We start from the raw sequence: 24638 nt of genomic DNA, 5'->3' as shown, positions 1-24638 counted from the left end.
GTAAAGCTGTCAGTCTTTAGCAAAACTTGTGGATTTTTTCGTGAATGCACCAACAACTTCACTCTAACCATCAAACAACATCAAAACGTGCCACATAAAACTGGCTTCAAAAGAGACACAGTAAGCAGACCTGCTAGGTCTAGGGACTGCTGGAAGGCCTGCTTTTCCATGGTCTTGCAAAATATATCATCTAGCCTAAAATTAAGCAAAAAGCTGTCAGTCTTTATTAAAGCTTGTGAACTTTTTCTTGAACACGCTAACAAGTTCACCTTCATCATCAGAGCCAAAAATCCTAGCAGAAGTTAGGTTTGTGCAGTGTTTGTGATGCTAAATACTATCTGTCGACCATGCTAACCGCCTCCCCCAGCACCGGCCTGGGGGTTCAAAGATGGTATGCAAGCATTGGTGGTTCAGTGGTAGAATTCTCGCCTGCCACGCGGGAGGCCCGGGTTCGATTCCCGGCCAATGCACAGGCTTCTTGTTTAAGACCATGCTCAAGCAGGGTTGGCCACATGAGAGATCCAGACAGCCACATAAATTTTGCTTCCTAATCTGAGCTGAGTGGCTTAAATATAGAGACAGATAGCGGACATTCTATGTCTTGGGACTGCTAGAAGACCTGCTTCTCTAATATTAGGGGTAAAGCTGTCAGTCTTTAGCAAAACTTGTGGATTTTTTCGTGAATGCACCAACAACTTCACTCTAACCATCAAACGATGCTCAAGCAGGGTTGACTAGCTGAAAGATTCATACAGCCACATAAAAGTCCCCTGCAAGAAGGAAAAAAAATCTCCCTTGCTACCTGCTGACTGGCTTTAACAACGAGACAGATAGCAGACCTTCTAGGTCAAGGGACTGCTAGAAGACCTGCTTCTCTAATATTAGGGGTAAAGCTGTCAGTCTTTAGCAAAACTTGTGGATTTTTTCGTGAATGCACCAACAACTTCACTCTAACCATCAAACGATGCTCAAGCAGGGTTGACTAGCTGAAAGATTCTTACAGCCACATAAAAGTCCCCTGCAAGAAGGAAAAAAAATCTCCCTTGCTACCTGCTGACTGGCTTTAACAACGAGACAGATAGCAGACCTTCTAGGTCAAGGGACTGCTAGAAGACCTGCTTCTCTAATATTAGGGGTAAAGCTGTCAGTCTTTAGCAAAACTTGTGGATTTTTTCGTGAATGCACCAACAACTTCACTCTAACCATCAAACAACATCAAAACGTGCCACATAAAACTGGCTTCAAAAGAGACACAGTAAGCAGACCTGCTAGGTCTAGGGACTGCTGGAAGGCCTGCTTTTCCATGGTCTTGCAAAATATATCATCTAGCCTAAAATTAAGCAAAAAGCTGTCAGTCTTTATTAAAGCTTGTGAACTTTTTCTTGAACACGCTAACAAGTTCACCTTCATCATCAGAGCCAAAAATCCTAGCAGAAGTTAGGTTTGTGCAGTGTTTGTGATGCTAAATACTATCTGTCGACCATGCTAACCGCCTCCCCCAGCACCGGCCTGTGGGTTCAACGATGGCATGCAAGCATTGGTGGTTCAGTTGTAGAATTCTCGCCTGCCACGTGGGAGGCCCGGGTTCGATTCCCGGCCAATGCACAGGCTTCTTGTTTAAGGCCATGCTCAAGCAGGGTTGGCCACATGAGAGATCCAGACAGCCACATAAAACTCCCCTGCAAGACACTTGCTTCCTGATCTGAGCTGAGTGGCTTAAATATAGAGACAGATAGTGGACATTCTATGTCTTGGGTCTGCTAGAAGACCTGCTTCTCTAATATTAGGGGTAAAGCTGTCAGTCTTTAGCAAAACTTGTGGATTTTTTCGTGAATGCACCAACAACTTCACTCTAACCATCAAACAACATCAAAACGTGCCACATAAAACTGGCTTCAAAAGAGACACAGTAAGCAGACCTGCTAGGTCTAGGGACTGCTGGAAGGCCTGCTTTTCCATGGTCTTGCAAAATATATCATCTAGCCTAAAATTAAGCAAAAAGCTGTCAGTCTTTATTAAAGCTTGTGAACTTTTTCTTGAACACGCTAACAAGTTCACCTTCATCATCAGAGCCAAAAATCCTAGCAGAAGTTAGGTTTGTGCAGTGTTTGTGATGCTAAATACTATCTGTCGACCATGCTAACCGCCTCCCCCAGCACCGGCCTGGGGGTTCAAAGATGGTATGCAAGCATTGGTGGTTCAGTGGTAGAATTCTCGCCTGCCACGCGGGAGGCCCGGGTTCGATTCCCGGCCAATGCACAGGCTTCTTGTTTAAGACCATGCTCAAGCAGGGTTGGCCACATGAGAGATCCAGACAGCCACATAAATTTTGCTTCCTAATCTGAGCTGAGTGGCTTAAATATAGAGACAGATAGCGGACATTCTATGTCTTGGGACTGCTAGAAGACCTGCTTCTCTAATATTAGGGGTAAAGCTGTCAGTCTTTAGCAAAACTTGTGGATTTTTTCGTGAATGCACCAACAACTTCACTCTAACCATCAAACGATGCTCAAGCAGGGTTGACTAGCTGAAAGATTCATACAGCCACATAAAAGTCCCCTGCAAGAAGGAAAAAAAATCTCCCTTGCTACCTGCTGACTGGCTTTAACAACGAGACAGATAGCAGACCTTCTAGGTCAAGGGACTGCTAGAAGACCTGCTTCTCTAATATTAGGGGTAAAGCTGTCAGTCTTTAGCAAAACTTGTGGATTTTTTCGTGAATGCACCAACAACTTCACTCTAACCATCAAACAACATCAAAACGTGCCACATAAAACTGGCTTCAAAAGAGACACAGTAAGCAGACCTGCTAGGTCTAGGGACTGCTGGAAGGCCTGCTTTTCCATGGTCTTGCAAAATATATCATCTAGCCTAAAATTAAGCAAAAAGCTGTCAGTCTTTATTAAAGCTTGTGAACTTTTTCTTGAACACGCTAACAAGTTCACCTTCATCATCAGAGCCAAAAATCCTAGCAGAAGTTAGGTTTGTGCAGTGTTTGTGATGCTAAATACTATCTGTCGACCATGCTAACCGCCTCCCCCAGCACCGGCCTGTGGGTTCAACGATGGCATGCAAGCATTGGTGGTTCAGTTGTAGAATTCTCGCCTGCCACGTGGGAGGCCCGGGTTCGATTCCCGGCCAATGCACGGGCTTCTTGTTTAAGGCCATGCTCAAGCAGGGTTGGCCACATGAGAGATCCAGACAGCCACATAAAACTCCCCTGCAAGACACTTGCTTCCTGATCTGAGCTGAGTGGCTTAAATATAGAGACAGATAGTGGACATTCTATGTCTTGGGTCTGCTAGAAGACCTGCTTCTCTAATATTAGGGGTAAAGCTGTCAGTCTTTAGCAAAACTTGTGGATTTTTTCGTGAATGCACCAACAACTTCACTCTAACCATCAAACAACATCAAAACGTGCCACATAAAACTGGCTTCAAAAGAGACACAGTAAGCAGACCTGCTAGGTCTAGGGACTGCTGGAAGGCCTGCTTTTCCATGGTCTTGCAAAATATATCATCTAGCCTAAAATTAAGCAAAAAGCTGTCAGTCTTTATTAAAGCTTGTGAACTTTTTCTTGAACACGCTAACAAGTTCACCTTCATCATCAGAGCCAAAAATCCTAGCAGAAGTTAGGTTTGTGCAGTGTTTGTGATGCTAAATACTATCTGTCGACCATGCTAACCGCCTCCCCCAGCACCGGCCTGGGGGTTCAAAGATGGTATGCAAGCATTGGTGGTTCAGTGGTAGAATTCTCGCCTGCCACGCGGGAGGCCCGGGTTCGATTCCCGGCCAATGCACAGGCTTCTTGTTTAAGACCATGCTCAAGCAGGGTTGGCCACATGAGAGATCCAGACAGCCACATAAATTTTGCTTCCTAATCTGAGCTGAGTGGCTTAAATATAGAGACAGATAGCGGACATTCTATGTCTTGGGACTGCTAGAAGACCTGCTTCTCTAATATTAGGGGTAAAGCTGTCAGTCTTTAGCAAAACTTGTGGATTTTTTCGTGAATGCACCAACAACTTCACTCTAACCATCAAACGATGCTCAAGCAGGGTTGACTAGCTGAAAGATTCATACAGCCACATAAAAGTCCCCTGCAAGAAGGAAAAAAAATCTCCCTTGCTACCTGCTGACTGGCTTTAACAACGAGACAGATAGCAGACCTTCTAGGTCAAGGGACTGCTAGAAGACCTGCTTCTCTAATATTAGGGGTAAAGCTGTCAGTCTTTAGCAAAACTTGTGGATTTTTTCGTGAATGCACCAACAACTTCACTCTAACCATCAAACGATGCTCAAGCAGGGTTGACTAGCTGAAAGATTCATACAGCCACATAAAAGTCCCCTGCAAGAAGGAAAAAAAATCTCCCTTGCTACCTGCTGACTGGCTTTAACAACGAGACAGATAGCAGACCTTCTAGGTCAAGGGACTGCTAGAAGACCTGCTTCTCTAATATTAGGGGTAAAGCTGTCAGTCTTTAGCAAAACTTGTGGATTTTTTCGTGAATGCACCAACAACTTCACTCTAACCATCAAACAACATCAAAACGTGCCACATAAAACTGGCTTCAAAAGAGACACAGTAAGCAGACCTGCTAGGTCTAGGGACTGCTGGAAGGCCTGCTTTTCCATGGTCTTGCAAAATATATCATCTAGCCTAAAATTAAGCAAAAAGCTGTCAGTCTTTATTAAAGCTTGTGAACTTTTTCTTGAACACGCTAACAAGTTCACCTTCATCATCAGAGCCAAAAATCCTAGCAGAAGTTAGGTTTGTGCAGTGTTTGTGATGCTAAATACTATCTGTCGACCATGCTAACCGCCTCCCCCAGCACCGGCCTGTGGGTTCAACGATGGCATGCAAGCATTGGTGGTTCAGTTGTAGAATTCTCGCCTGCCACGTGGGAGGCCCGGGTTCGATTCCCGGCCAATGCACAGGCTTCTTGTTTAAGGCCATGCTCAAGCAGGGTTGGCCACATGAGAGATCCAGACAGCCACATAAAACTCCCCTGCAAGACACTTGCTTCCTGATCTGAGCTGAGTGGCTTAAATATAGAGACAGATAGTGGACATTCTATGTCTTGGGTCTGCTAGAAGACCTGCTTCTCTAATATTAGGGGTAAAGCTGTCAGTCTTTAGCAAAACTTGTGGATTTTTTCGTGAATGCACCAACAACTTCACTCTAACCATCAAACAACATCAAAACGTGCCACATAAAACTGGCTTCAAAAGAGACACAGTAAGCAGACCTGCTAGGTCTAGGGACTGCTGGAAGGCCTGCTTTTCCATGGTCTTGCAAAATATATCATCTAGCCTAAAATTAAGCAAAAAGCTGTCAGTCTTTATTAAAGCTTGTGAACTTTTTCTTGAACACGCTAACAAGTTCACCTTCATCATCAGAGCCAAAAATCCTAGCAGAAGTTAGGTTTGTGCAGTGTTTGTGATGCTAAATACTATCTGTCGACCATGCTAACCGCCTCCCCCAGCACCGGCCTGGGGGTTCAAAGATGGTATGCAAGCATTGGTGGTTCAGTGGTAGAATTCTCGCCTGCCACGCGGGAGGCCCGGGTTCGATTCCCGGCCAATGCACAGGCTTCTTGTTTAAGACCATGCTCAAGCAGGGTTGGCCACATGAGAGATCCAGACAGCCACATAAATTTTGCTTCCTAATCTGAGCTGAGTGGCTTAAATATAGAGACAGATAGCGGACATTCTATGTCTTGGGACTGCTAGAAGACCTGCTTCTCTAATATTAGGGGTAAAGCTGTCAGTCTTTAGCAAAACTTGTGGATTTTTTCGTGAATGCACCAACAACTTCACTCTAACCATCAAACGATGCTCAAGCAGGGTTGACTAGCTGAAAGATTCATACAGCCACATAAAAGTCCCCTGCAAGAAGGAAAAAAAATCTCCCTTGCTACCTGCTGACTGGCTTTAACAACGAGACAGATAGCAGACCTTCTAGGTCAAGGGACTGCTAGAAGACCTGCTTCTCTAATATTAGGGGTAAAGCTGTCAGTCTTTAGCAAAACTTGTGGATTTTTTCGTGAATGCACCAACAACTTCACTCTAACCATCAAACGATGCTCAAGCAGGGTTGACTAGCTGAAAGATTCATACAGCCACATAAAAGTCCCCTGCAAGAAGGAAAAAAAATCTCCCTTGCTACCTGCTGACTGGCTTTAACAACGAGACAGATAGCAGACCTTCTAGGTCAAGGGACTGCTAGAAGACCTGCTTCTCTAATATTAGGGGTAAAGCTGTCAGTCTTTAGCAAAACTTGTGGATTTTTTCGTGAATGCACCAACAACTTCACTCTAACCATCAAACAACATCAAAACGTGCCACATAAAACTGGCTTCAAAAGAGACACAGTAAGCAGACCTGCTAGGTCTAGGGACTGCTGGAAGGCCTGCTTTTCCATGGTCTTGCAAAATATATCATCTAGCCTAAAATTAAGCAAAAAGCTGTCAGTCTTTATTAAAGCTTGTGAACTTTTTCTTGAACACGCTAACAAGTTCACCTTCATCATCAGAGCCAAAAATCCTAGCAGAAGTTAGGTTTGTGCAGTGTTTGTGATGCTAAATACTATCTGTCGACCATGCTAACCGCCTCCCCCAGCACCGGCCTGTGGGTTCAACGATGGCATGCAAGCATTGGTGGTTCAGTTGTAGAATTCTCGCCTGCCACGTGGGAGGCCCGGGTTCGATTCCCGGCCAATGCACAGGCTTCTTGTTTAAGGCCATGCTCAAGCAGGGTTGGCCACATGAGAGATCCAGACAGCCACATAAAACTCCCCTGCAAGACACTTGCTTCCTGATCTGAGCTGAGTGGCTTAAATATAGAGACAGATAGTGGACATTCTATGTCTTGGGTCTGCTAGAAGACCTGCTTCTCTAATATTAGGGGTAAAGCTGTCAGTCTTTAGCAAAACTTGTGGATTTTTTCGTGAATGCACCAACAACTTCACTCTAACCATCAAACAACATCAAAACGTGCCACATAAAACTGGCTTCAAAAGAGACACAGTAAGCAGACCTGCTAGGTCTAGGGACTGCTGGAAGGCCTGCTTTTCCATGGTCTTGCAAAATATATCATCTAGCCTAAAATTAAGCAAAAAGCTGTCAGTCTTTATTAAAGCTTGTGAACTTTTTCTTGAACACGCTAACAAGTTCACCTTCATCATCAGAGCCAAAAATCCTAGCAGAAGTTAGGTTTGTGCAGTGTTTGTGATGCTAAATACTATCTGTCGACCATGCTAACCGCCTCCCCCAGCACCGGCCTGGGGGTTCAAAGATGGTATGCAAGCATTGGTGGTTCAGTGGTAGAATTCTCGCCTGCCACGCGGGAGGCCCGGGTTCGATTCCCGGCCAATGCACAGGCTTCTTGTTTAAGACCATGCTCAAGCAGGGTTGGCCACATGAGAGATCCAGACAGCCACATAAATTTTGCTTCCTAATCTGAGCTGAGTGGCTTAAATATAGAGACAGATAGCGGACATTCTATGTCTTGGGACTGCTAGAAGACCTGCTTCTCTAATATTAGGGGTAAAGCTGTCAGTCTTTAGCAAAACTTGTGGATTTTTTCGTGAATGCACCAACAACTTCACTCTAACCATCAAACGATGCTCAAGCAGGGTTGACTAGCTGAAAGATTCATACAGCCACATAAAAGTCCCCTGCAAGAAGGAAAAAAAATCTCCCTTGCTACCTGCTGACTGGCTTTAACAACGAGACAGATAGCAGACCTTCTAGGTCAAGGGACTGCTAGAAGACCTGCTTCTCTAATATTAGGGGTAAAGCTGTCAGTCTTTAGCAAAACTTGTGGATTTTTTCGTGAATGCACCAACAACTTCACTCTAACCATCAAACGATGCTCAAGCAGGGTTGACTAGCTGAAAGATTCATACAGCCACATAAAAGTCCCCTGCAAGAAGGAAAAAAAATCTCCCTTGCTACCTGCTGACTGGCTTTAACAACGAGACAGATAGCAGACCTTCTAGGTCAAGGGACTGCTAGAAGACCTGCTTCTCTAATATTAGGGGTAAAGCTGTCAGTCTTTAGCAAAACTTGTGGATTTTTTCGTGAATGCACCAACAACTTCACTCTAACCATCAAACAACATCAAAACGTGCCACATAAAACTGGCTTCAAAAGAGACACAGTAAGCAGACCTGCTAGGTCTAGGGACTGCTGGAAGGCCTGCTTTTCCATGGTCTTGCAAAATATATCATCTAGCCTAAAATTAAGCAAAAAGCTGTCAGTCTTTATTAAAGCTTGTGAACTTTTTCTTGAACACGCTAACAAGTTCACCTTCATCATCAGAGCCAAAAATCCTAGCAGAAGTTAGGTTTGTGCAGTGTTTGTGATGCTAAATACTATCTGTCGACCATGCTAACCGCCTCCCCCAGCACCGGCCTGGGGGTTCAAAGATGGTATGCAAGCATTGGTGGTTCAGTGGTAGAATTCTCGCCTGCCACGTGGGAGGCCCGGGTTCGATTCCCGGCCAATGCACAGGCTTCTTGTTTAAGACCATGCTCAAGCAGGGTTGGCCACATGAGAGATCCAGACAGCCACATATATTTTGCTTCCTAATCTAAGCTGAGTGGCTTAAATATAGAGACAGATAGCGGACATTCTATGTCTTGGGACTGCTAGAAGACCTGCTTCTCTAATATTAGGGGTAAAGCTGTCAGTCTTTAGCAAAACTTGTGGATTTTTTCGTGAATGCACCAACAACTTCACTCTAACCATCAAACGATGCTCAAGCAGGGTTGACTAGCTGAAAGATTCATACAGCCACATAAAAGTCCCCTGCAAGAAGGAAAAAAAATCTCCCTTGCTACCTGCTGACTGGCTTTAACAACGAGACAGATAGCAGACCTTCTAGGTCAAGGGACTGCTAGAAGACCTGCTTCTCTAATATTAGGGGTAAAGCTGTCAGTCTTTAGCAAAACTTGTGGATTTTTTCGTGAATGCACCAACAACTTCACTCTAACCATCAAACGATGCTCAAGCAGGGTTGACTAGCTGAAAGATTCATACAGCCACATAAAAGTCCCCTGCAAGAAGGAAAAAAAATCTCCCTTGCTACCTGCTGACTGGCTTTAACAACGAGACAGATAGCAGACCTTCTAGGTCAAGGGACTGCTAGAAGACCTGCTTCTCTAATATTAGGGGTAAAGCTGTCAGTCTTTAGCAAAACTTGTGGATTTTTTCGTGAATGCACCAACAACTTCACTCTAACCATCAAACGATGCTCAAGCAGGGTTGACTAGCTGAAAGATTCATACAGCCACATAAAAGTCCCCTGCAAGAAGGAAAAAAAATCTCCCTTGCTACCTGCTGACTGGCTTTAACAACGAGACAGATAGCAGACCTTCTAGGTCAAGGGACTGCTAGAAGACCTGCTTCTCTAATATTAGGGGTAAAGCTGTCAGTCTTTAGCAAAACTTGTGGATTTTTTCGTGAATGCACCAACAACTTCACTCTAACCATCAAACGATGCTCAAGCAGGGTTGACTAGCTGAAAGATTCATACAGCCACATAAAAGTCCCCTGCAAGAAGAAAAAAAAATCTCCCTTGCTACCTGCTGACTGGCTTTAACAACGAGACAGATAGCAGACCTTCTAGGTCAAGGGACTGCTAGAAGACCTGCTTCTCTAATATTAGGGGTAAAGCTGTCAGTCTTTAGCAAAACTTGTGGATTTTTTCGTGAATGCACCAACAACTTCACTCTAACCATCAAACAACATCAAAACGTGCCACATAAAACTGGCTTCAAAAGAGACACAGTAAGCAGACCTGCTAGGTCTAGGGACTGCTGGAAGGCCTGCTTTTCCATGGTCTTGCAAAATATATCATCTAGCCTAAAATTAAGCAAAAAGCTGTCAGTCTTTATTAAAGCTTGTGAACTTTTTCTTGAACACGCTAACAAGTTCACCTTCATCATCAGAGCCAAAAATCCTAGCAGAAGTTAGGTTTGTGCAGTGTTTGTGATGCTAAATACTATCTGTCGACCATGCTAACCGCCTCCCCCAGCACCGGCCTGTGGGTTCAACGATGGCATGCAAGCATTGGTGGTTCAGTTGTAGAATTCTCGCCTGCCACGTGGGAGGCCCGGGTTCGATTCCCGGCCAATGCACAGGCTTCTTGTTTAAGGCCATGCTCAAGCAGGGTTGGCCACATGAGAGATCCAGACAGCCACATAAAACTCCCCTGCAAGACACTTGCTTCCTGATCTGAGCTGAGTGGCTTAAATATAGAGACAGATAGTGGACATTCTATGTCTTGGGTCTGCTAGAAGACCTGCTTCTCTAATATTAGGGGTAAAGCTGTCAGTCTTTAGCAAAACTTGTGGATTTTTTCGTGAATGCACCAACAACTTCACTCTAACCATCAAACAACATCAAAACGTGCCACATAAAACTGGCTTCAAAAGAGACACAGTAAGCAGACCTGCTAGGTCTAGGGACTGCTGGAAGGCCTGCTTTTCCATGGTCTTGCAAAATATATCATCTAGCCTAAAATTAAGCAAAAAGCTGTCAGTCTTTATTAAAGCTTGTGAACTTTTTCTTGAACACGCTAACAAGTTCACCTTCATCATCAGAGCCAAAAATCCTAGCAGAAGTTAGGTTTGTGCAGTGTTTGTGATGCTAAATACTATCTGTCGACCATGCTAACCGCCTCCCCCAGCACCGGCCTGGGGGTTCAAAGATGGTATGCAAGCATTGGTGGTTCAGTGGTAGAATTCTGGCCTGCCACGCGGGAGGCCCGGGTTCGATTCCCGGCCAATGCACAGGCTTCTTGTTTAAGACCATGCTCAAGCAGGGTTGGCCACATGAGAGATCCAGACAGCCACATAAATTTTGCTTCCTAATCTGAGCTGAGTGGCTTAAATATAGAGACAGATAGCGGACATTCTATGTCTTGGGACTGCTAGAAGACCTGCTTCTCTAATATTAGGGGTAAAGCTGTCAGTCTTTAGCAAAACTTGTGGATTTTTTCGTGAATGCACCAACAACTTCACTCTAACCATCAAACGATGCTCAAGCAGGGTTGACTAGCTGAAAGATTCATACAGCCACATAAAAGTCCCCTGCAAGAAGGAAAAAAAATCTCCCTTGCTACCTGCTGACTGGCTTTAACAACGAGACAGATAGCAGACCTTCTAGGTCAAGGGACTGCTAGAAGACCCGCTTCTCTAATATTAGGGGTAAAGCTGTCAGTCTTTAGCAAAACTTGTGGATTTTTTCGTGAATGCACCAACAACTTCACTCTAACCATCAAACGATGCTCAAGCAGGGTTGACTAGCTGAAAGATTCATACAGCCACATAAAAGTCCCCTGCAAGAAGGAAAAAAAATCTCCCTTGCTACCTGCTGACTGGCTTTAACAACGAGACAGATAGCAGACCTTCTAGGTCAAGGGACTGCTAGAAGACCTGCTTCTCTAATATTAGGGGTAAAGCTGTCAGTCTTTAGCAAAACTTGTGGATTTTTTCGTGAATGCACCAACAACTTCACTCTAACCATCAAACAACATCAAAACGTGCCACATAAAACTGGCTTCAAAAGAGACACAGTAAGCAGACCTGCTAGGTCTAGGGACTGCTGGAAGGCCTGCTTTTCCATGGTCTTGCAAAATATATCATCTAGCCTAAAATTAAGCAAAAAGCTGTCAGTCTTTATTAAAGCTTGTGAACTTTTTCTTGAACACGCTAACAAGTTCACCTTCATCATCAGAGCCAAAAATCCTAGCAGAAGTTAGGTTTGTGCAGTGTTTGTGATGCTAAATACTATCTGTCGACCATGCTAACCGCCTCCCCCAGCACCGACCTGTTCAGCACCGACCTGTTCAGTGGTAGAATTCTCGCCTGCCATGCGGGAGGCCCGGGTTCGATTCCCGGCCAATGCACAGGCTTCTTGTTTAAGACCATGCTCAAGCAGGGTTGGCCACATGAGAGATCCAGACAGCCACATAAAACTGCAAGACACTTGCTTCCTAATCTGAGCTGAGTGGCTTAAATATAGCGACAGATAGCGGACATTCTAGGTCTTGGGACTGCTAGAAGACCTGCTTCTCTAATATTAGGGGTAAAGCTGTCAGTCTTTAGCAAAACTTGTGGATTTTTTCGTGAATGCACCAACAACTTCACTCTAACCATCAAACGATGCTCAATCAGGGTTGACTAGCTGAAAGATTCATACAGCCACATAAAATCCCCTGCAAGAAGGAAAAAAAAACTCCCCTGCTACCTGCTGACTGGCTTCAACAACGAGACAGATAGTAGACGATGCTCAAGCAGGGTTGGCCACATGAGAGATCCAGACAGCCACATAAAACTTGCTTCCTAATCTGAGCTGAGTGGCTTAAATATAGAGACAGATAGCGGACATTCTATGTCTTGGGACTGCTAGAAGACCTGCTTCTCTAATATTAGGGGTAAAGCTGTCAGTCTTTAGCAAAACTTGTGGATTTTTTCGTGAATGCACCAACAACTTCACTCTAACCATCAAACGATGCTCAAGCAGGGTTGACTAGCTGAAAGATTCATACAGCCACATAAAAGTCCCCTGCAAGAAGGAAAAAAAACTCCCCTGCTACCTGCTGACTGGCTTCAACAACGAGACAGATAGCAGACCTTCTGGGTCAAGGGACTGCTAGAAGACCTACTTCTCTAATATTAGGGGTAAAACTGTCAGTCTTTATCAAAACCAATAACTTCACTCTAACCATCAAACAACATCAAAACGTGCCACATAAAACTCGCTTCAAAAGAGACACAGTAAGCAGACCTGCTAGGTCTAGGGACTGCTGGAAGGCCTGCTTTTCCATGGTCTTGCAAAATATATCATCTAGCCTAAAATTAAGCAACAAGCTGTCAGTCTTTATTAAAACTTGTGAACTTTTTCTTGAACACGCTAACAAGTTCACCTTCATCATCAGAGCCAAAAATCCTAGCAGAAGTTAGGTTTGTGCAGTGTTTGTGATGCTAAATACTATCTGTCGACCATGCTAACCGCCTCCCCCAGCACCAGCCTGGGGGTTCTAAGATGGTATGCAAGCATTGGTGGTTCAGTGGTAGAATTCTCGCCGCGGGAGGCCCTGGTTCGATTCCCGGCCAATGCACAGGCTTCTTGTTTAAGACCATGCTCAAGCAGGGTTGGCCACATGAGAGATCCAGACAGCCACATAAAACTTGCTTCCTAATCTGAGCTGAGTGGCTTAAATATAGAGACAGATAGCGGACATTCTATGTCTTGGGACTGCTAGAAGACCTGCTTCTCTAATATTAGGGGTAAAGCTGTCAGTCTTTAGCAAAACTTGTGGATTTTTTCGTGAATGCACCAACAACTTCACTCTAACCATCAAACGATGCTCAAGCAGGGTTGACTAGCTGAAAGATTCATACAGCCACATAAAAGTCCCCTGCAAGAAGGAAAAAAAATCTCCCTTGCTACCTGCTGACTGGCTTTAACAACGAGACAGATAGCAGACCTTCTAGGTCAAGGGACTGCTAGAAGACCTGCTTCTCTAATATTAGGGGTAAAGCTGTCAGTCTTTAGCAAAACTTGTGGATTTTTTCGTGAATGCACCAACAACTTCACTCTAACCATCAAACAACATCAAAACGTGCCACATAAAACTGGCTTCAAAAGAGACACAGTAAGCAGACCTGCTAGTTCTAGGGACTGCTGGAAGGCCTGCTTTTCCATGGTCTTGCAAAATATATCATCTAGCCTAAAATTAAGCAAAAAGCTGTCAGTCTTTATTAAAGCTTGTGAACTTTTTCTTGAACACGCTAACAAGTTCACCTTCATCATCAGAGCCAAAAATCCTAGCAGAAGTTAGGTTTGTGCAGTGTTTGTGATGCTAAATACTATCTGTCGACCATGCTAACCGCCTCCCCCAGCACCGACCTGAGGGTTCAAAGATGGCATGCAAGCATTGGTGGTTCAGTGGTAGAATTCTCGCCTGCCACGCGGGAGGCCTGGGTTCGATTCCCGGCCAATGCACAGGCTTCTTGTTTAAGACCATGCTCAAGCAGGGTTGGCCACATGAGAGATCCAGACAGCCACATAAAACTGCAAGACACTTGCTTCCTAATCTGAGCTGAGTGGCTTAAATATAGCGACAGATAGCGGACATTCTAGGTCTTGGGACTGCTAGAAGACCTGCTTCTCTAATATTAGGGGTAAAGCTGTCAGTCTTTAGCAAAACTTGTGGATTTTTTCGTGAATGCACCAACAACTTTACTCTAACCATCAAACGATGCTCAAGCAGGGTTGACTAGCTGAAAGATTCATACAGCCACATAAAAGTCCCCTGCAAGAAGGAAAAAAAAACTCCCCTGCTACCTGCTGACTGGCTTCAACAACGAGACAGATAGCAGACGATGCTCAAGCAGGGTTGGCCACATGAGAGATCCAGATAGCCACATAAAACTTGCTTCCTAATCTGAGCTGAGTGGCTTAAATATAGAGACAGATAGCGGACATTCTATGTCTTGGGACTGCTAGAAGACCTGCTTCTCTAATATTAGGGGTAAAGCTGTCAGCCTTTAGCAAAACTTGTGGATTTTTTCGTGAATGCACCAACAACTTCACTCTAACCATCAAACGATGCTCAAGCAGGGTTGACTAGCTGAAAGATTCATACAGCCACATAAAAGTCCCCTGCAAGAAGGAAGCTGTCAGTTTTCATTAAAGCTTGTGAACTTTTTCTTGAACACGCTAACAAGTTCACCTTCATCATCAGAGCCAAAAATCCTAGCAGAAGTTAGGTTTGTGCAGTGTTTGTGATGCTAAATACTATCTGTCGACCATGCTAACCGCCTCCCCCAGCACCGGCCTGTGGGTTCAACGATGGCATGCAAGCATTGGTGGTTCAGTTGTAGAATTCTCGCCTGCCACGCGGGAGGCCCGAGTTCGATTACCGGCCAATGCACAGGCTTCTTGTTTAAGACCATGCTCAAGCAGGGTTGGCCACATGAGAGATCCAGACAGCCACATAAAACTCCCCTGCAAGACACTTGCTTCCTGATCTGAGCTGAGTGGCTTAAATATAGAGACAGATAGTGGACATTCTATGTCTTGGGACTGCTAGAAGACCTGCTTCTCTAATATTAGGGGTAAAGCTGTCAGTCTTTAGCAAAACTTGTGGATTTTTTCGTGAATGCACCAACAACTTCACTCTAACCATCAAACGATGCTCAAGCAGGGTTGACTAGCTGAAAGATTCATACAGCCACATAAAAGTCCCCTGCAAGAAGGAAGCTGGCAGTCTTTATTAAAGCTTGTGAACTTTTTCTTGAACACGCTAACAAGTTCACCTTCATCATCAGAGCCAAAAATCCTAGCAGAAGTTAGGTTTGTGCAGTGTTTGTGATGCTAAATACTATCTGTCGACCATGCTAACTGCCTCCCCCAGCACCGGCCTGTGGGTACAACGATGGCATGCAAGCATTGGTGGTTCAGTTGTAGAATTCTCGCCTGCCACGCGGGAGGCCCGAGTTCGATTCCCGGCCAATGCACAGGCTTCTTGTTTAAGTCCATGCTCAAGCAGGGTTGGCCACATGAGAGATCCAGACAGCCACATAAAACTCCCCTGCAAGACACTTGCTTCCTGATCTGAGCTGAGTGGCTTAAATATAGAGACAGATAGTGGACATTCTATGTCTTGGGACTGCTAGAAGACCTGCTTCTCTAATATTAGGGGTAAAGCTGTCAGTCTTTAGCAAAACTTGTGGATTTTTTCGTGAATGCACCAACAACTTCACTCTAACCATCAAACAACATCAAAACGTGCCACATAAAACTGGCTTCAAAAGAGACACAGTAAGCAGACCTGCTAGGTCTAGGGACTGCTGGAAGGCCTGCTTTTCCATGGTCTTGCAAAATATATCATCTAGCCTAAAATTAAGCAAAAAGCTGTCAGTCTTTATTAAAGCTTGTGAACTTTTTCTTGAACACGCTAACAAGTTCACCTTCATCATCAGAGCCAAAAATCCTAGCAGAAGTTAGGTTTGTGCAGTGTTTGTGATGCTAAATACTATCTGTCGACCATGCTAACCGCCTCCCCCAGCACCGACCTGCGGGTTCAAGGATGGCATGCAAGCATTGGTGGTTCAGTGGTAGAATTCTTGCCTGCCACGCGGGAGGCCTGGGTTCGATTCCCGGCCAATGCATAGGCTTCTTGTTTAAGACCATGCTCAAGCAGGGTTGGCCACATGAGAGATCCAGACAGCCACATAAAACTGCAAGACACTTGCTTCCTAATCTGAGCTGAGTGGCTTAAATATAGAGACAGATAGCGGACATTCTAGGTCTTGGGACTGCTAGAAGACCTGCTTCTCTAATATTAGGGGTAAAGCTGTCAGTCTTTAGCAAAACTTGTGGATTTTTTCGTGAATGCACCAACAACTTTACTCTAACCATCAAACGATGCTCAAGCAGGGTTGACTAGCTGAAAGATTCATACAGCCACATAAAAGTCCCCTGCAAGAAGGAAAAAAAAACTCCCCTGCTACCTGCTGACTGGCTTCAACAACGAGACAGATAGCAGACGATGCTCAAGCAGGGTTGGCCACATGAGAGATCCAGACAGCCACATAAAACTTGCTTCCTAATCTGAGCTGAGTGGCTTAAATATAGAGACAGATAGCGGACATTCTATGTCTTGGGACTGCTAGAAGACCTGCTTCTCTAATATTAGGGGTAAAGCTGTCAGTCTTTAGCAAAACTTGTGGATTTTTTCGTGAATGCACCAACAACTTCACTCTAACCATCAAACGATGCTCAAGCAGGGTTGACTAGCTGAAAGATTCATACAGCCACATAAAAGTCCCCTGCAAGAAGGAAGCTGGCAGTCTTTATTAAAGCTTGTGAACTTTTTCTTGAACACGCTAACAAGTTCACCTTCATCATCAGAGCCAAAAATCCTAGCAGAAGTTAGGTTTGTGCAGTGTTTGTGATGCTAAATACTATCTGTCGACCATGCTAACCGCCTCCCCCAGCACCGGCCTGTGGGTTCAACGATGGCATGCAAGCATTGGTGGTTCAGTTGTAGAATTCTCGCCTGCCACGTGGGAGGCCCGGGTTCGATTCCCGGCCAATGCACAGGCTTCTTGTTTAAGGCCATGCTCAAGCAGGGTTGGCCACATGAGAGATCCAGACAGCCACATAAAACTCCCCTGCAAGACACTTGCTTCCTGATCTGAGCTGAGTGGCTTAAATATAGAGACAGATAGTGGACATTCTATGTCTTGGGTCTGCTAGAAGACCTGCTTCTCTAATATTAGGGGTAAAGCTGTCAGTCTTTAGCAAAACTTGTGGATTTTTTCGTGAATGCACCAACAACTTCACTCTAACCATCAAACGATGCTCAAGCAGGGTTGACTAGCTGAAAGATTCATACAGCCACATAAAAGTCCCCTGCAAGAAGGAAGCTGGCAGTCTTTATTAAAGCTTGTGAACTTTTTCTTGAACACGCTAACAAGTTCACCTTCATCATCAGAGCCAAAAATCCTAGCAGAAGTTAGGTTTGTGCAGTGTTTGTGATGCTAAATACTATCTGTCGACCATGCTAACTGCCTACCCCAGCACCGGCCTGTGGGTTCAACGATGGCATGCAAGCATTGGTGGTTCAGTTGTAGAATTCTCGCCTGCCACGCGGGAGGCCCGAGTTCGATTCCTGGCCAATGCACAGGCTTCTTGTTTAAGACCATGCTCAAGCAGGGTTGGCCACATGAGAGATCCAGACAGCCACATAAAACTCCCCTGCAAGACACTTGCTTCCTGATCTGAGCTGAGTGGCTTAAATATAGAGACAGATAGTGGACATTCTATGTCTTGGGACTGCTAGAAGACCTGCTTCTCTAATATTAGGGGTAAAGCTGTCAGTCTTTAGCAAAACTTGTGGATTTTTTCGTGAATGCACCAACAACTTCACTCTAACCATCAAACAACATCAAAACGTGCCACATAAAACTGGCTTCAAAAGAGACACAGTAAGCAGACCTGCTAGGTCTAGGGACTGCTGGAAGGCCTGCTTTTCCATGGTCTTGCAAAATATATCATCTAGCCTAAAATTAAGCAAAAAGCTGTCAGTCTTTATTAAAGCTTGTGAACTTTTTCTTGAACACGCTAACAAGTTCACCTTCATCATCAGAGCCAAAAATCCTAGCAGAAGTTAGGTTTGTGCAGTGTTTGTGATGCTAATTACTATCTGTCGACCATGCTAACCGCCTCCCCCAGCACCGGCCTGTGGGTTCAAAGATGGCATGCAAGCATTGGTGGTTCAGTGGTAGAATTCTCGCCTGCCACGCGGGAGGCCCGGGTTCGATTCCCGGCCAATGCACAGGCTTCTTGTTTAAGACCATGCTCAAGCAGGGATGGCCACATGAGAGATCCAGACAGCCACATAAAACTTGCTTCCTAATCTGAGCTGAGTGGCTTAAATATAGAGACAGATAGTGGACATTCTATGTCTTGGGACTGCTAGAAGACCTGCTTCTCTAATATTAGGGGTAAAGCTGTCAGTCTTTAGCAAAACTTGTGGATTTTTTCGTGAATGCACCAACAACTTCACTCTAACCATCAAACGATGCTCAAGCAGGGTTGACTAGCTGAAAGATTCATACAGCCACATAAAAGTCCCCTGCAAGAAGGAAAAAAAAACTCCCCTGCTACCTGCTGACTGGCTTCAACAACGAGACAGATAGCAGACGATGCTCAAGCAGGGTTGGCCACATGAGAGATCCAGACAGCCACATAAAACTTGCTTCCTAATCTGAGCTGAGTGGCTTAAATATAGAGACAGATAGCGGACATTCTATGTCTTGGGACTGCTAGAAGACCTGCTTCTCTAATATTAGGGGTAAAGCTGTCAGCCTTTAGCAAAACTTGTGGATTTTTTCGTGAATGCACCAACAACTTCACTCTAACCATCAAACGATGCTCAAGCAGGGTTGACTAGCTGAAAGATTCATACAGCCACATAAAAGTCCCCTGCAAGAAGGAAGCTGTCAGTCTTTATTAAAGCTTGTGAACTTTTTCTTGAACACGCTAACAAGTTCACCTTCATCATCAGAGCCAAAAATCCTAGCAGAAGTTAGGTTTGTGCAGTGTTTGTGATGCTAAATACTATCTGTCGACCATGCTAACCGCCTCCCCCAGCACCGGCCTGTGGGTTCAACGATGGCATGCAAGCATTGGTGGTTCAGTTGTAGAATTCTCGCCTGCCACGCGGGAGGCCCGAGTTCGATTCCTGGCCAATGCACAGGCTTCTTGTTTAAGACCATGCTCAAGCAGGGTTGGCCACATGAGAGATCCAGACAGCCACATAAAACTCCCCTGCAAGACACTTGCTTCCTGATCTGAGCTGAGTGGCTTAAATATAGAGACAGATAGTGGACATTCTATGTCTTGGGACTGCTAGAAGACCTGCTTCTCTAATATTAGGGGTAAAGCTGTCAGTCTTTAGCAAAACTTGTGGATTTTTTCGTGAATGCACCAACAACTTCACTCTAACCATCAAACGATGCTCAAGCAGGGTTGACTAGCTGAAAGATTCATACAGCCACATAAAAGTCCCCTGCAAGAAGGAAAAAAAAACTCCCCTGCTACCTGCTGACTGGCTTCAACAACGAGACAGATAGCAGACGATGCTCAAGCAGGGTTGGCCACATGAGAGATCCAGACAGCCACATAAAACTTGCTTCCTAATCTGAGCTGAGTGGCTTAAATATAGAGACAGATAGCGGACATTCTATGTCCTGGGACTGCTAGAAGACCTGCTTCTCTAATATTAGGGGTAAAGCTGTCAGCCTTTAGCAAAACTTGTGGATTTTTTCGTGAATGCACCAACAACTTCACTCTAACCATCAAACGATGCTCAAGCAGGGTTGACTAGCTGAAAGATTCATACAGCCACATAAAAGTCCCCTGCAAGAAGGAAGCTGTCAGTCTTTATTAAAGCTTGTGAACTTTTTCTTGAACACGCTAACAAGTTCACCTTCATCATCAGAGCCAAAAATCCTAGCAGAAGTTAGGTTTGTGCAGTGTTTGTGATGCTAAATACTATCTGTCGACCATGCTAACCGCCTCCCCCAGCACCGGCCTGTGGGTTCAACGATGGCATGCAAGCATTGGTGGTTCAGTTGTAGAATTCTCGCCTGCCACGCGGGAGGCCCGAGTTCGATTCCTGGCCAATGCACAGGCTTCTTGTTTAAGACCATGCTCAAGCAGGGTTGGCCACATGAGAGATCCAGACAGCCACATAAAACTCCCCTGCAAGACACTTGCTTCCTGATCTGAGCTGAGTGGCTTAAATATAGAGACAGATAGTGGACATTCTATGTCTTGGGACTGCTAGAAGACCTGCTTCTCTAATATTAGGGGTAAAGCTGTCAGTCTTTAGCAAAACTTGTGGATTTTTTCGTGAATGCACCAACAACTTCACTCTAACCATCAAACAACATCAAAACGTGCCACATAAAACTGGCTTCAAAAGAGACACAGTAAGCAGACCTGCTAGGTCTAGGGACTGCTGGAAGGCCTGCTTTTCCATGGTCTTGCAAAATATATCATCTAGCCTAAAATTAAGCAAAAAGCTGTCAGTCTTTATTAAAGCTTGTGAACTTTTTCTTGAACACGCTAACAAGTTCACCTTCATCATCAGAGCCAAAAATCCTAGCAGAAGTTAGGTTTGTGCAGTGTTTGTGATGCTAATTACTATCTGTCGACCATGCTAACCGCCTCCCCCAGCACCGGCCTGTGGGTTCAAAGATGGTATGCAAGCATTGGTGGTTTAGTGGTAGAATTCTCGCCTGCCACGCGGGAGGCCCGGGTTCGATTCCTGGCCAATGCACAGGCTTCTTGTTTAAGACCATGCTCAAGCAGGGTTGGCCACATGAGAGATCCAGACAGCCACATGAAACTTGCTTCCTAATCTGACCTGAGTGGCTTAAATATAGAGACAGATAGTGGACATTCTATGTCTTGGGACTGCTAGAAGACCTGCTTCTCTAATATTAGGGGTAAAGCTGTAAGTCTTTAGCAAAACTTGTGGATTTTTTCGTGAATGCACCAAAAACTTCACTCTAACCATCAAACGATGCTCAAGCAGGGTTGACTAGCTGAAAGATTCATACAGCCACATAAAAGTCCCCTGCAAGAAGGAAAAAAATCTCCCTTGCTACCTGCTGACTGGCTTCAACAACGAGACAGATAGCAGACCATGCTCAAGCAGGGTTGGCCACATGAGAGATCCAGACAGCCACATAAAACTCCCCTGCAAGACACTTGCTTCCTAATCTGAGCTGAGTGGCTTAAATATAGAGACAGATAGTGGACATTCTATGTCTTGGGACTGCTAGAAGACCTGCTTCTCTAATATTAGGGGTAAAGCTGTCAGTCTTTAGCAAAACTTGTGGATTTTTTCGTGAATGCACCAACAACTTCACTCTAACCATCAAACGATGCTCAAGCAGGGTTGACTAGCTGAAAGATTCATACAGCCACATAAAAGTCCCCTGCAAGAAGGAAAAAAAACTCCCCTGCTACCTGCTGACTGGCTTCAACAACGAGACAGATAGCAGACCTTCTAGGTCAAAGGACTGCTAGAAGACCTACTTCTCTAATATTAGGGGTAAAACTGTCAGTCTTTATCAAAACCAATAACTTCACTCTAACCATCAAACAACATCAAAACGTGCCACATAAAACTCGCTTCAAAAGAGACACAGTAAGCAGACCTGCTAGGTCTAGGGACTGCTGGAAGGCCTGCTTTTCCATGGTCTTGCAAAATATATCATCTAGCCTAAAATTAAGCAACAAGCTGTCAGTCTTTATTAAAACTTGTGAACTTTTTCTTGAACACGCTAACAAGTTCACCTTCATCATCAGAGCCAAAAATCCTAGCAGAAGTTAGGTTTGTGCAGTGTTTGTGATGCTAAATACTATCTGTCGACCATGCTAACCGCCTCCCCCAGCACCGGCCTGTGGGTTCATAGATGCTATGCAAGCATTGGTGGTTCAGTGGTAGAATTCTCGCCTGCCACGCGGGAGGCCCGGGTTCGATTCCCGGCCAATGCACAGGCTTCTTGTTTAAGACCATGCTCAAGCAGGGTTGGCCACATGAGAGATCCAGACAGCCACATAAAACTTGCTTCCTAATCTGAGCTGAGTGGCTTAAATATAGAGACAGATAGCGGACATTCTATGTCTTGGGACTGCTAGAAGACCTGCTTCTCTAATATTAGGGGTAAAGCTGTCAGTCTTTAGCAAAACTTGTGGATTTTTTCGTGAATGCACCAAAAACTTCACTCTAACCATCAAACGATGCTCAAGCAGGGTTGACTAGCTGAAAGATTCATACAGCCACATAAAAGTCCCCTGCAAGAAGGAAAAAAAATCTCCCTTGCTACCTGCTGACTGGCTTTAACAACGAGACAGATAGCAGACCTTCTAGGTCAAGGGACTGCTAGAAGACCTGCTTCTCTAATATTAGGGGTAAAGCTGTCAGTCTTTAGCAAAACTTGTGGATTTTTTCGTGAATGCACCAACAACTTCACTCTAACCATCAAACAACATCAAAACGTGCCACATAAAACTGGCTTCAAAAGAGACACAGTAAGCAGACCTGCTAGGTCTAGGGACTGCTGGAAGGCCTGCTTTTCCATGGTCTTGCAAAATATATCATCTAGCCTAAAATTAAGCAAAAAGCTGTCAGTCTTTATTAAAGCTTGTGAACTTTTTCTTGAACACGCTAACAAGTTCACCTTCATCATCAGAGCCAAAAATCCTAGCAGAAGTTAGGTTTGTGCAGTGTTTGTGATGCTAAATACTATCTGTCGACCATGCTAACCGCCTCCCCCAGCACCGGCCTGTGGGTTCATAGATGCTATGCAAGCATTGGTGGTTCAGTGGTAGAATTCTCGCCTGCCACGCGGGAGGCCCGGGTTCGATTCCCGGCCAATGCACAGGCTTCTTGTTTAAGACCATGCTCAAGCAGGGTTGGCCACATGAGAGATCCAGACAGCCACATAAAACTCCCCTGCAAGACACTTGCTTCCTAATCTGAGCTGAGTGGCTTAAATATAGCGACAGATAGCGGACATTCTAGGTCTTGGGACTGCTAGAAGACCTGCTTCTCTAATATTAGGGGTAAAGCTGTCAGTCTTTAGCAAAACTTGTGGATTTTTTCGTGAATGCACCAACAACTTTACTCTAACCATCAAACGATGCTCAAGCAGGGTTGACTAGCTGAAAGATTCATACAGCCACATAAAAGTCCCCTGCAAGAAGGAAAAAAAAACTCCCCTGCTACCTGCTGACTGGCTTCAACAACGAGACAGATAGCAGACGATGCTCAAGCAGGGTTGGCCACATGAGAGATCCAGACAGCCACATAAAACTTGCTTCCTAATCTGAGCTGAGTGGCTTAAATATAGAGACAGATAGCGGACATTCTATGTCTTGGGACTGCTAGAAGACCTGCTTCTCTAATATTAGGGGTAAAGCTGTCAGTCTTTAGCAAAACTTGTGGATTTTTTCGTGAATGCACCAACAACTTCACTCTAACCATCAAACGATGCTCAAGCAGGGTTGACTAGCTGAAAGATTCATACAGCCACATAAAAGTCCCCTGCAAGAAGGTAGCTGTCAGTCTTTATTAAAGCTTGTGAACTTTTTCTTGAACACGCTAACAAGTTCACCTTCATCATCAGAGCCAAAAATCCTAGCAGAAGTTAGGTTTGTGCAGTGTTTGTGATGCTAAATACTATCTGTCAACCATCCTAACCGCCTCCCCCAGCACCGGCCTGTGGGTTCGAAGATGGCATGCAAGCATTGGTGGTTCAGTGGTAGAATTCTCGCCTGCCATGTGGGAGGCCCGGGTTCGATTCCCGGCCAATGCACAGGCTTCTTGTTTAAGGCCATGCTCAAGCAGGGTTGGCCACATGAGAGATCCAGACAGCCACATAAAACTCCCCTGCAAGACACTTGCTTCCTGATCTGAGCTGAGTGGCTTAAATATAGAGACAGATAGTGGACATTCTATGTCTTGGGTCTGCTAGAAGACCTGCTTCTCTAATATTAGGGGTAAAGCTGTCAGTCTTTAGCAAAACTTGTGGATTTTTTCGTGAATGCACCAACAACTTCACTCTAACCATCAAACGATGCTCAAGCAGGGTTGACTAGCTGAAAGATTCATACAGCCACATAAAAGTCCCCTGCAAGAAGGAAGCTGTCAGTCTTTATTAAAGCTTGTGAACTTTTTCTTGAACACGCTAACAAGTTCACCTTCATCATCAGAGCCAAAAATCCTAGCAGAAGTTAGGTTTGTGCAGTGTTTGTGATGCTATATACTATCTGTCGACCATGCTAACTGCCTCCCCCAGCACCGGCCTGTGGGTTCAACGATGGCATGCAAGCATTGGTGGTTCAGTTGTAGAATTCTCGCCTTCCAAGCGGGAGGCCCGAGTTCGATTCCCGGCCAATGCACAGGCTTCTTGTTTAAGACCATGCTCAAGCAGGGTTGGCCACATGAGAGATCCAGACAGCCACATAAAACTCCCCTGCAAGACACTTGCTTCCTGATCTGAGCTGAGTGGCTTAAATATAGAGACAGATAGT

The 24638-nt window shown here is 44.9% G+C and overlaps 13 non-coding genes across 13 annotated transcripts; all 13 read left to right on the top strand.

The window, feature by feature from the left end:
- Positions 1–399: 399 nt before the first annotated feature.
- On the top strand, positions 400–470 carry trnag-gcc (transfer RNA glycine (anticodon GCC)). Its single transcript has one exon. It is a non-coding gene; the product is annotated as a tRNA-Gly (tRNA).
- Positions 471–2188: 1718 nt separating this feature from the next.
- On the top strand, positions 2189–2259 carry trnag-gcc (transfer RNA glycine (anticodon GCC)). Its single transcript has one exon. It is a non-coding gene; the product is annotated as a tRNA-Gly (tRNA).
- A 1470-nt stretch (positions 2260–3729) lies between these two features.
- Positions 3730–3800, top strand: trnag-gcc (transfer RNA glycine (anticodon GCC)). Its single transcript has one exon. It is a non-coding gene; the product is annotated as a tRNA-Gly (tRNA).
- Positions 3801–5518: 1718 nt separating this feature from the next.
- trnag-gcc (transfer RNA glycine (anticodon GCC)) lies at positions 5519–5589 on the top strand. The gene has a single exon. It is a non-coding gene; the product is annotated as a tRNA-Gly (tRNA).
- A 1718-nt stretch (positions 5590–7307) lies between these two features.
- trnag-gcc (transfer RNA glycine (anticodon GCC)) lies at positions 7308–7378 on the top strand. The gene has a single exon. It is a non-coding gene; the product is annotated as a tRNA-Gly (tRNA).
- A 1064-nt stretch (positions 7379–8442) lies between these two features.
- trnag-gcc (transfer RNA glycine (anticodon GCC)) lies at positions 8443–8513 on the top strand. The gene has a single exon. It is a non-coding gene; the product is annotated as a tRNA-Gly (tRNA).
- Positions 8514–10727: 2214 nt separating this feature from the next.
- Positions 10728–10798, top strand: trnag-gcc (transfer RNA glycine (anticodon GCC)). Its single transcript has one exon. It is a non-coding gene; the product is annotated as a tRNA-Gly (tRNA).
- A 3149-nt stretch (positions 10799–13947) lies between these two features.
- On the top strand, positions 13948–14018 carry trnag-gcc (transfer RNA glycine (anticodon GCC)). Its single transcript has one exon. It is a non-coding gene; the product is annotated as a tRNA-Gly (tRNA).
- Positions 14019–18289: 4271 nt separating this feature from the next.
- On the top strand, positions 18290–18360 carry trnag-gcc (transfer RNA glycine (anticodon GCC)). Its single transcript has one exon. It is a non-coding gene; the product is annotated as a tRNA-Gly (tRNA).
- Positions 18361–22026: 3666 nt separating this feature from the next.
- Positions 22027–22097, top strand: trnag-gcc (transfer RNA glycine (anticodon GCC)). The gene has a single exon. It is a non-coding gene; the product is annotated as a tRNA-Gly (tRNA).
- Positions 22098–22913: 816 nt separating this feature from the next.
- trnag-gcc (transfer RNA glycine (anticodon GCC)) lies at positions 22914–22984 on the top strand. The gene has a single exon. It is a non-coding gene; the product is annotated as a tRNA-Gly (tRNA).
- Positions 22985–23849: 865 nt separating this feature from the next.
- On the top strand, positions 23850–23920 carry trnag-gcc (transfer RNA glycine (anticodon GCC)). Its single transcript has one exon. It is a non-coding gene; the product is annotated as a tRNA-Gly (tRNA).
- A 515-nt stretch (positions 23921–24435) lies between these two features.
- trnag-ucc (transfer RNA glycine (anticodon UCC)) lies at positions 24436–24506 on the top strand. The gene has a single exon. It is a non-coding gene; the product is annotated as a tRNA-Gly (tRNA).
- The last annotated feature ends 132 nt before the right edge of the window (positions 24507–24638 follow it).

Source organism: Clarias gariepinus, chromosome 25 (genome assembly GCF_024256425.1).
Source record: "Clarias gariepinus isolate MV-2021 ecotype Netherlands chromosome 25, CGAR_prim_01v2, whole genome shotgun sequence".
Taxonomy (NCBI): domain Eukaryota; kingdom Metazoa; phylum Chordata; class Actinopteri; order Siluriformes; family Clariidae; genus Clarias; species Clarias gariepinus.
The sequence above is the reverse complement of the archived record's forward strand: the minus strand, read 5'-3'. Positions and strand labels throughout refer to the sequence as shown.